The sequence below is a fragment of the Nomascus leucogenys genome, chromosome 2 (assembly GCF_006542625.1).
Source record: "Nomascus leucogenys isolate Asia chromosome 2, Asia_NLE_v1, whole genome shotgun sequence".
Classification (NCBI taxonomy): Eukaryota; Metazoa; Chordata; class Mammalia; order Primates; family Hylobatidae; genus Nomascus; species Nomascus leucogenys.
In genome coordinates, this window is record NC_044382.1 from 48,422,729 (window position 1) to 48,435,321 (window position 12,593).

The window sequence follows — 12,593 nt, forward strand, 5'->3', positions numbered from 1 at the left end:
AATGGCTATCTATTCTTAAATAATAAGACTTGAAAGTCAAAATGACCCTTTGATCCATGGGTTGCAGAATGGTTCCTGTGTTAGCAGGCATGAAAACAATATTAATCTCACTGTACACCTCCAACAGGGCTCTTAGGTGATGAGGTGCATCATCAATGAGCAGGAATATTTTGAAAGGATTCTTTACTTCTGAGCAGTAGGTCTTGACAGTGGGCTTAAAATATTCAGCAACCATGCTGTAAACAGTTGTGCTGTCATCCAGGCTTTGTTGTTTCATTTATAGAGCACAGGTAGAGTTGATTTAGCTTAATTTTTTATTACTATTATTATTTTTAGAGATGGGGTCTCACTATGTTGTCCAGGGTGGCCTCAAATTCCCAGGCTCAAGCAATCCTCCGACCTCAGCCTCTCAAGTAGCTAGCAGTGCAGGCATGAGCCACCAAACCCCCCAAATTAGCATAATTCTTAAGGGCCCTAAGATTTTCAGAATGGTAAATGAGCACTGGCTTCCACTTAAAGACTCTACCTGCATTAGCCCCTAACAAGAGTCAACCTGTCCCTTAATTCTTTGAAGCCAGACATTGACTTGTCTCTAGCAATTAAAGTCCTAGATGGCATCTTTTCCCAATAGAAGGCTATTTCGTCTACATTAAAAATGTGTTTTTTAATGTAGCCACATTCATTAGTTACCTTAGCTGGATATTCTAGATAACTTGTTACAGGCCTCTGCATCAGTACTTGCTGCCTCACCTTGCACTTTCATGTTATGGAGATGGCTGCTTCTTTTGTTAAACCTCATCAAACAATCTCTGCTAGCTTTATTTATTTATTTATTTATTTTTATTTTTGAGATGGAGTCTCGCTCCGTGGCCCAGGCTGGAGTGCAATAGCACAATCTTGGCTCACTGCAACCTCTACCTCCCGGTTCAAGTGATTCTCCTGCCTCAGCCTCCCAAGTAGCTGGGATTACAGGTGTGTGCCACCATGCCTGGCTAATTTTTTGTATTTTTAGTAGAGACAGGGGTTTCAGCATGTTAGCCAGGATGGTCTCCATCTCCTGACCTCATGAACTGCCAGCCTTGGCCTCCCAAAGTGCTGGGATTACAGGCATGAGCCACTGTACCCCGCTTATTTATTTTATTTTATTTTTTTCGGCTTCCTTGCCTTTTGTGGCCTTCTAGAACTGAAGAGAAGTAAGGCCTTGTATCTGGATCCAGCTTTGGCTTAAGGGAACGTTGTGACTGGTTTGATCTTCTACCACTAACGCTTTCTCCACATTGGCAATAAGGCTATTTTGCTTTCTTATCATTTGTATGTTCACTGGATTAGTACTTTTAATTTCCTTCAAGAATTTTTCCTTTGCACTCACAATTTGGATAATCGTTTGGCACAAGAGGCCTAGATTTTGGCCTATCTTGGCTTTTGACATGCCTTCCTTATTAAGCTTAACCATTTCTAGCTTTGATTTAAAGTGAGAGATGTGCAACTCTTCCTGTTAATTGAACACTAAGAGGCCAATGCAAGGTTATTAACTGACCTAATTTGAATATTGTTGTATCTCAGGGAATAGGGAGGCCTGAGGATAGGGAGAGACAGGGAAATGGCCAGTCAGTGGAGCAGTCAGAACACACACCACATTCATTAAGTTCACCATCTTACATAGACAGTTTGTAGTGCCTCAAAACAATTACAATAGTAACATCAAAGATCACTGATCATAGATCAGCATAACAGATATAATAATGATAAAAAAGTTTGAAATATCGCAAGAATTACCAAAATGTGACACAGAGAGACAAAGTGAGGACGTGCTGTTGGGAAAATTGTGCCTATAGGCTTGATCAACACACGGTTGCCATAAACCATCCATTTGTTTAAAAAAGAAAAACAAAGCCAGTATCTGTGAAGCACAGTAAAATGAAGTATGCTTATACAAGATCATGCAAACAGAAAGAGTTTTACATCTTTTTTTCCCAAACTGGATGCCTTTTATTCCTTTCTCTTGCTTAAATGCTCTAGCTAGAACTTCTAGTACAAGGTTAAATAAAAGTACTGAGAGTGGACATCATCTTGTACCTGATCCTTCTGAAAAGCATTTAGTATTTTACCAAGAAGTATGTTAGCTGTGTGGTTTTTGAAGATACTTTTTATCAGGTTGGCAGATTGTCTTTCTACTCCTAGTTGGCTGGATGATTTTATCACGAAAGAATGTTGAATTTTGTCAAAAACTTATTCTGTATCTATTGAAATGATTATGTATTCTTGTCCTTTGTTGTATTAATTTGATGCGTTACATAGATTGATTTTCAGATGCCAAAGCAAACTTTCATTCCTAGGGTAAATCCCACTCGGTTATAGTGAACATATATATTATAATATAGCTGGATTTGATTTGCTAGTATTTGGTTGAAGATTTTTGCAACTATATTTACAAGGGAAATTGGTCACCATTGTTTTTTCATGTTTGCTTTGTCTAGTTTTGGTATCGGGGCAACACTGGCTTGACAAGAATGAGTTGGGAAGTACTTCCTACTCAGGTATTTTTGTAAGCATTTGTAAAGGATTGGTGTTAATGTTCTTTAAACATATGGTAAAATTTACCAATGAAGGTATTTGGGCCTAGGCTTGTGGGAATTTTAAAAATTACTAATTAAATTTCTTTACTTTTTATACAGGTCTATTCGAATTTTTATTTTTTCTTGGGTCAGTTTTTGTAGTTTTTGTCTTTCTAGGAATTTTCCATCTCATTAAGTTGTATAATTTGTTGGTGTACAGTGGTTTATAGTGTTACCTTATGATCCTTTTCATTTCATTTCTTTAAATTTTATGTTCTGGAATACATGTGCAGGATGTGTAGGTTTGTTACATAGATAAACGTGTGCCGTGGTGGTTTGCTACACGTATCAACTCATCATCTATGTATTAAGTCCCGCATGCATTAGCTATTTATCCTTGATGCTCTCCCTCCCTCCAGCTCCACCCCCGACAGGGCCCAGTGTGTTTTGTTCCCCTCCTTGTGTCCATGTGTTCTCATCATTCAGTTCCCACTTATAAGTGAGAACATGCGGTTTAACTGTTGTTTCTTCTTTCATTTCTGATTTTAATAATTTGAATCTTCTTTTGTATTGGTCTGCTAAAGTTTTGTCCATTTTGTTGATCTTTTCGAAGAACCAAATTTTGGTTTCATTGATTTTCTCTATTGTTTTTCTGTCCTATATTGTATGTATTTTTGCTCAAATTTTAATTATTTTCTTCTGCCTCACTGTGTTTAGTTTGTTCTTTTTATTGCTTCTTAAGTTATTGACTTCAACTTTTTTTAAATATAGGCATTATACCAATAATTTCATATAAGTACTGCTTTAACTGTATCTCATGCCTTTTGCTGTGTTTTATTTTTATTTTCATTAATCTCTAAGTATTTTCTAATTTCATTAAATTTTTCATTCATTGGTCATGTGTGTATTGTTAATTATTCATATATTTCTGGATTTCCCAAATTTCCTTCACTTGTTTCTAATTTAATTCCAATGTGGTAGGAAAACATGCTTTGTATGATTTCAATCATTTACATTTATTGAGGCTTATTTTATGGACTATAGATGGTCTATTCTGGAGACTATTCTATGTATGCTTGAGAAGAATATATATTTTGTTGTTGCCGTGAGGAGTGTTTTATAGATCCTGTTAGTTCATGTTAGTTGGTGGTATTGTATGACACTTCCTTGTTGATCTTCTTCCTAGTTGTGCTATTATTGAAAATGGGGTACGAAGTCTCCAACTATTATTATTCTACTGTCTACTTCTCCCTTCAATTCTGTTGGTTGTTGCTTTGTATGTTTTTGGGTCTGGTGTTAGTACATGTTTGTTTGTAATTTTTATATCTTCTAGATGGATTGACACTTTAATTATAAATTGTCCTGTTATGACTCTAATAACAATTTTTGTCTTAAAGTCTCATATTAGCACACCCACTTCAGCTGTATTTTGGTTACTGTTTCTGTGGTATAAGTTTTCCTATCCACTAGTTTTAACCTTTTTGTATCTTTGAATCCCAAGTATGTCTCTTGTGAGAGCATATGGTGGGATCTTGCTCTATTCATTCTGGAAATCTTTGTTGGTTGATTAAAATGTTTAATCTGTTTCTTTCCATTTAAAATAATGCAATGAAGGCTTTTATTATCCAAAAACTTATTATTCAGTATACTTTCAGGAATAGATTTGATGCAGAAAATCAGGAAGTGCAAGGTCCACAGATGTTGGCAGGTAGTCAGGGAAAGCTCTTTAGTAGAGGTGGTGTGCAACTTATCTTGGAATATAAGCAAAAGTTAGTCAATTAAATAAGACATGGATTAGAGCAGTGGAGCTCCTGAGAATCAGGTATTTCTGGTAGAGCAAACAATATGAAGAAAGAAAAGAGCATGGTCTATTTGGATCATTAGTTGTTGTTTCAGTATTGATGCAGTAGAAAATGGTGGCATTGGGCGCGGTGGTTCACGTCTATAATTCCAGCACGTTCGGAGGCTGAGGCAGGTGGATCACGAGGTCAGGAGTTCAAGACCAGCCTGGCCAACATGGTGAAACCCTGTCCCTGCTAAAAATATAAAAATTAGATGGGCATGGTGGCACGCACCTATAATCCCAGTTACTCAGGAGGTTGAGGCAGGAGAATCGCTTGAACCCGGGAGGCAGAGGTTGCAGTGAGCCGAGATCGCACCACTGCACTCCAGCCTGGGCGACAGGGCAAGACTTTGTCTAAAAAAACAAAAAAAAAAAAAAAAAGAAAAGAAAATGGTGGTATTGGGGTGTGCTTTAAGTCACCACATATTGTGGCTAAAACTATTGTGGCTAAAACTATTAGAATGAATGATATTATCCAGGGATAATGTCAGGAGTAACAAAAAAATGAAGGTCTACATCTAAACTCTTGTTTCAGATTTTAAGGAATAATTTCAAGGTTTCCCTAGGGTCTGAAAAGCAACGGAAAATGAAAACCTGAACATTCCATGAACACATCTTTTTGTATTGAGAATTAATGGAATTTAATTTATGGTTTTTACATGCCCAAGTGAAATAGTCATTAGCAATCACTGAAAAGTTTAGAGCAATGACACGCCCACACCACTCTGCATTGCCTTCTGAGAACAGCTGCACATGCTGCCACAAGTTTGTGCCATACTGTAATACTTTTTACAGTACTGTAACTATTTCATAATATATTCTCTTTATTTTTTGAGATGGAGTCTCACTCTGTCACCCAGGCTGGAGTGCAGTGGTACCACCTTGGCTCACTGCAACCTCCACCTCCTGAGTTCAAACGATCCTCCCACCTCAGCCTCCCAAGTAGCTGGGACTACAAGTGTACACCACCGCACCCAGCTAATTTTTGTATTTTTAATAGAGTCGTGGTTTCACCATGTTGGCCAGGTGGGTCTCGAACTCCTGACTACAAATGATCCACCCACCTTGGCCTCTTAAAGTGCTGGGATTACAGGCGTGGCCCACTGTGTCTGGCAGATTTCATAATATATTTTAATTGTGAACCTTAAAGATACTATAAAAAGAGTAACTCAATCCTTACCATGTAGTGTGGAATATAAGAAAACCTTAGCTTACTTACGTCATTTAAAAGAATTATCAGAATATTTATAAAATCCCATTACATAGTTATTACACAGTTCTCATATGATAGCTGTCACAGTTTCTTCTTTTCCGTTTTGTAGTTTTGCCTACATGTCTGTGATGGTTAGTACTGAGTGTCAACTTGATTGGATTGAGGGATACAAAGTATTAATCCTGCGTGTGTCTGTGTAGGTGTTGCCAAAAGAGATTAACATTTGAGTCCCTGGGCTGGGGAAGGCAGATCCACTCTTAATCTGGTGGGCATTTTGTTATACCAGAAAGCAATGAAGAGATTTAAAACAAAAAATGTTAGAGGCCAAGTGCAGAGGCTCACACCTGTAATTCCAGCACTCTAGGAGGCCGAGACAGGAGGATCGCTTGAGCTCAGGAGCTCAAGACCAGCCTGGGCAACATGGTGAGACCGCGTCTCTACTAACAACAACAACAACAGCAAAAAATCAAAAAAGTTATCCAGGTGTGGTGGTAAACACCTGTAGTCCCAGCTACTTAGGAGGCTGAGGTGGGAAAATCACTTGAACCCAGAAGGTCTAAGCAGCAGTGAGCTGTGATTGCGCCACCTGCACTCCAATCTGGGCAGCAGAGTAAGACCCTGTCAAAAAAAAAAAAAAGATAGGGACATTTGGAGAAACACAGGAGCCAGCTTGAAGAGATTTCTACTGGCTGAATTTGGGACAATATAAGCACTGAAAAAATGTGAAATCCATGAGTCCATACGGATACTTCTTTTTTTTCTTAATGGGAGAGGAGGAGAAGCTTTTCTTCATAGCAACACACCAGCCAATTAATGTGAAAGGACTATCTGGTAAGGAAATCATTTGGCAAATATTATAGTAAAAGCAGATTTAGTCAAGAATCATCAATATACATTACAATTCATAGGTGAAAACTTTACGAGGAACAAGATATCTCCATCATCTCAAATTATTTTACCAACAAAATTCTTATTAATTATAAGACAGAAAAGAGTAACTTCAGCATGGGGAAACCTACAAGATGGCACATAAGCCAAATGATCCAAGTTAACGTCAACATTAAACATAAACATGTGAACAAAAAGACATCACGTCCCTCCTAATAGGATACACTGAGAAAGATACCAAATCACTTCTGTGGTGTCCTCACCAAAAATTCTAACCATGCAGAGACATCAGACAAACCCAAATTGAGTGATATTTTTCAAAATATCTAGCCTGCACTACTTAAAAAAGGTTAAAGTCATGAAAGACAAACAAGGATGATTCCAGATTAAAGGAAACTAAGAGATCTGACAATAAATGCAACGGGAGATACTGGATTGCACTCTGATCCAGAAAAAAAATTTATTTATTTCCTGTAAGGGCAAAGAGACACAAGGGAAAAAAGGTGTAATATGAATCAGATTTGTAGATTTCATAATAGTATTGTATCATGTTAATTTCCCCTGTGGTTATATATAAGAACATTCTTAGGAAATACAAACAATCATATTTTGGGGGAAAGAGGCGTTATGTCTGCAACTTACTCTTAAATGGTTCAGAAAAACATTAACACTTATATATAATTAAATATATGATATCATACATAGAGACAGACTGTGGGGATGATAAAAAGCAAATATGGTAAATCTGGGTATCTGGGGAAGAGTATACAGAAATTCTTTGTAATATTCTTGAGGCTTTTCTCTGAGATTAAGATTATTTCCAAGAGAAAATTTATTGCTAATTTATACTAAGAAGACTCACAATAAACTTAGACACTGTAAATAAAGAAGGAAACAGGGCAGCTGAAATATAAGGTAATGGTCACAGAAATGTAGTCTAACTAGATATTATTTAAATTTCCATTAGACATAAGAAATTACAATAATTTTTAGTGTGATAATGATTTTTTAAAAAACAGCCTTTATCTGTTAGCAATACACAGTGAAATATTTATGGATATATACAGATGAAATAATATGATGTCTGACACTGACTTTAAAATAGTTTAGTGAAGGGAAATGGGTGTGGAATTATGGATGAAATAATATAGCTTATGCATTGATAATTGTTGAGGCTAGGTGATGGGTATCAAGGTTAGTTAACCTATTCTTTCTTCTTTTGTGTAAAGTCCACAACAGAAAGTTTTTAAACAGTCAATGTTATACAAAAAAATGCAACAGATGAATCTTTGTCCCACTCCTGCCACCATATTTCCTGTCAACTCCTTATAGGTAACCATTTTATTAGTTGCTTATTTATTTTTCCAGTTTCTTTACAAAAATATAAGAAAATACAAATATATACTCTTATTTTTCCACTCTTCCTACAAAAGGTAACAAACAATACACACTGCTCTATATATTGTTTTCCTTTCCCCCACCAGCTTCATACATTCTGTATATCTCTCCGTACCAGTATATATAGCTCTATTTTGTATATGTGTGTGTGTGTGTTTGTGTATGTTCCACAGTTTATTCAACCAGTCCCTTATTACTAGATCCTTGATTTATTTCCAATCCTGTATTCATGCAACAATGCTATAATAAATGACTGTGTATATTTCTGTCATTTTGTACCAGTGCAGGTTTACCTACAGCAGTGGTCCCTGACCTTTTTGGCACCAGGGACCAGTTTTGTGGAAGACAATTTTTCCACATATGGGGGCGGTGGTTTCAGGATGAAGCTGTTCCACGTCAGATCATCAAGCATTAGATTCTCATAAGTAGTGCATAACCTAGATCCCTTGTGTTTGGAGTTCACAAAAGGATTTCGGCTCCTATGAAAATCTCATGTCACTACTGATTTGACAGGAGGCGGAGCTTAGACAGTAATGCTCGCTAGGCTGCTACTCACCTCCTGCTACCGGTTCCTAACAGGTCACACACAGACTGGTATTGATCCATGGCCCAGGGGTAGGAGACCCTTGACCTACAGGACAGATAACCACAGGGGAAGTCCTAGGTAAAAGATATGTTTTTTACCATATTCTTGTTCCTTCCACCACTGATATATGAGAATGTTGTTTCCCCACAGGCTTGCCAACAGAATGTATTATCAAACTTTTGGGTTTCTGTCCATATGACAGGTGAGAAATTACACCTCGGTATTTTTTCACTTGCACTATTTTTCTTGTTATGGGCAATATAACTGCTATTTCTGCCACCTCTCATGTCAGAGGATAAGGAATCTCTATTGATTACAAGCCTCTAACCATGCCTTTGAATCAGTTTTTTTCTTAATGCATCTAAGAAATTACTTCTTCAAGTATTCCCTATTCCTTCAGTATCTTTCATATCTTTAATATTCTCCCTACTTTTTCCTTTCCTTCTAAGGTCAAATATTTTATTTTTTTTTGCTAGATATTACATTCAAACAATATGGTATAAAGAACAGAATTTGAGAAGTCTCCTTCTTATGTTGAACCTGAATACCATCCATCCCAAGAGTGAAACACCATTCTCAGTTTGTGTATTCCCTCTCTCACACTGTACATATAGAGGCACACATGTATTACATTTAATAGATACATTCAAATGACAACATACTGCTTAGCTGAGGTAATGCTAGCTGCTGCAATAACTAAACCCTAAAATCTCAGTGGTTTAACATAATGAAAGTTTAGTTTGCACTCACGTGGTAGTCCAACGTTCAGTTGGCATATTTCCACGTGTACTTCAGGCGCCCAACTTCTGCCATAGCCTAGGGCTTCAGTCTTTACTTTAGCAGCAAATGGAGGAAAAAGAGAGAGATGTTAAGACATAATTGCTTCTTAATCACCCTGCCCAGAAGTCCTATCACATCACTTTGCACATATTCCACAAGAAGTAACAGTGATTTTAAATGCAGGAGAAGCTGGGAAGTTTAGTCCCTGAGTTGGTACTTATTCAACTTTACTCTATGGAAGGGTAACATAAATCCCTGGAGAACAGATAGCTACCTCTTAAACATAGATTCTTCATGCTGTTTTATTCCGTAGTGTGTGTATTTCCTTAATTTATCTTAGAGATGTTTCCAATAGTTCATATTGGGCTGACCCATTGTAAAACCTTTTCTTTGGAAAAAGTAAAGGTGAAATGTGATGTCAATTTATCACTTCTATTCAACACAGTATTGAAGTCTTAGCCAAACCAATTAGGCAAGAGAAAGAAAGAAAGGACAGGTACATTGAAAAGAAGTCAAATTACCCTTCTTAGCAGATGATGTGATCTTATATTTAGAAAAACTTAAAGATTCTACCAAAAATTATTAGAACTGATAAATTCAGTAAAGTCACAGAGTACAAAATCAACATGTACAAATCAGTAGCATTTCAATACACTAACAATAATCGATCTAAAAAAGAAAGCAATCCCATTTACAATGGCTATCAAAAATAAAATAAAATAATACCTAGGAATAAATTTAACCAAGCAGTGAGAGAGCTCTACAAGGAAAACGATAAACCACCCATGAAAGATATTGAAGAGGACACAAAAAATGGAAAGATATCCCATGCTCATGAATTGGAAGAATTAATATTGTTACAATTTCTACGCTGACCAAAGTGATCTGCATATTCAATGGAATCTCTACCAAAATACAAAATACCAATGACATTCTTCACAGAAATAGAAAAAATAATCCTAAAATTTGTATGGAACCACAAAAAACCTCAAAGAGCTAAAGCAATCCTGAGCAAAAGAACAAAGCTAGAGGCATCATATATACTACAGAGCTACAGTAACCAAAACAGCATGGCATTGGCACAAGAGCAGACACATAGAGCAATGGTACAGAATAGAGAAACTAGAAATAAATTCACACAGTTACAACCAACTTATTTCACAATGTGTGAGGTTGCTTTTCCTCTACAGAACTAATCAAAATTTTTACCTTTGCCTATCTGATGGATTAAAAAAATGGTCCATCAGTGTAGTCTTAATTCACTTGTCTCTTCTAAAAAAATAACAATCTCATCAAGATATTAGGAGTTACTAGATTTATTACCCTTTTCATCGCTTGTCTGTTTTTTATTTTATGAAATTGGTGGCAGGGCACGGTGGCTCACGCCTGTAATCCCAGCACTTTCGGAGGCTGAGATGGGTGGATCATGAGGTCAGGAGATCGAGACCATCCTGGCTAACATGGTGAAACCCCATTTCCACTAAAAATACAAAAAATTAGCCAGGCGTGGTGGTGGGCGCCTGTAGTCCCAGCTACTTCGGAGGCTGAGGCAAGAGAATGGCGTGAATCCAGGAGGCAGAGCTTGCAGCGAGCCGAGATTTTGCCACTGCACTCCAGCCTGGGCAACAGGGCAACAGGGCAAGACTCCGTCTCAAAAAAAAAAAAAAAAAAAAGAAATTGTTGGTATTTCTCATCTATTTGTAGATGCTCCTAATACACTAAGGTATCTTATTTGCAATACAGAATTTTAAATGTTTCCCACAGTTAATAGTTGGTCTTTTTGCTCTGCTTATGATATTTTTTAACTGTGAATTTTTTATATTTTTATTTAATCAAATTAATTCATCTTTTCCATTGTGACTTTTGAGGTTTGTGTCCAACTTAGAAAGGAGTTCTCACCTCTGGTATAAAGAAATAATTCTCTCAGGGCTTAATCTAATACTTTTTTGTTTTTATTTTTCAAGATAAAAACTTTGTTTCATCTGAAATTTTTATTGTAAGGTGTGAGATAAGAATCCAGCATTCTGTGTGTGTACAGATGCCTAGCCCATTGTCACACTATCACTTATTGTTGGATAATACACCTTTTCCATGCCAATTGAAAACATCACCTTTAACATGTACTAAATTTCCATATGTATTTGAGTCTACTTCTGTACTTTCTATTCAATCAACTGATATGCCTATTAATGTATTCTTACACATAATTTAAATCAATATAGCTTTGTATTATGTTTTAGTATCTTAGTGGGACAGTCTTTCCTCATTATGTTACTTTTTTTATTATAAAGTTCTAGGGTACATGTGCACAACATGCAGGTTTGTTACATATGTATACATGTGCCATGTTGGTGTGCTGCACCCATTAACTCGTCATTTACATTAGGTATATCTCCTAATGCTATCCTTTCCCTCTTCCCCTACCCCACGACAGGCCCCAGTGTGTGATGTTCCCCTTCCTGTGTCCAAGTGTTCTCATTGGTCAACTCCCACCTATGAGTGAGAACATGTGGTGTTTGGTTTTTTGTCCTTGCAATAGTTTGCTGAGAATGATGGTTTCCAGCTTCATCCATGTCCCTACGAAGGACATGAACTCATCATTTTTATGGCTGCACAGTATTCCATGGTGTATATGTGCCACATTTTCTTAATCCAGTCTATCGCTGTTGGACATTCGGGTTGGTTCCAAGTCTTTGCTATTGTGAATAGTGCCACAACAAACATACGTGTGCATGTGTCTTTATACCAGCATGATTTATAATCCTTTGGGTATATACCCAGTAATGGGATGGCTGGGTCAAATGGTATTTCTAGTTCTAGATCCCTGAGGAATCGCCACACTGACTTCCACAATGGTTGAACTAGTTTACAGTCCCACCAACAGTGTAAAATTGTTCCCATTTCTCCACATCCTCTCCAGCACCTGTTGTTTCCTGACTTTTTGATGATTGCCATTCTAACTGGTGTGAGATGGTATCTCATTGTGGTTTTGATTTGCATTTCTCTGATGGCCAGTGATGATGAGTATTTTTTCATGTGTCTTTTGGCTGCATAAATGTCTTCTTTTGAGAAGTGTCTGTTCATGTCCTTCACCCACTTGTTGATGGGGTTGTTTGTTTTTTTCTTGTAAATTTGAGTTCTTTGTAGATTCTGGATATTAGCCCTTGTCAGATGAGTAGATTGCAAAAATTTTCTCCCATTCTGTAGGTTGCCTGTTCACTCTGATGGTAGTTTCTTTTGCTGTGCAGAAGCTCTTTAATTAGATCCCATTTGTCAATGTTGGCTTTTGTTGCCATTGCCTTTGGTGTTTTAGACATGAAGTCCTTGCCC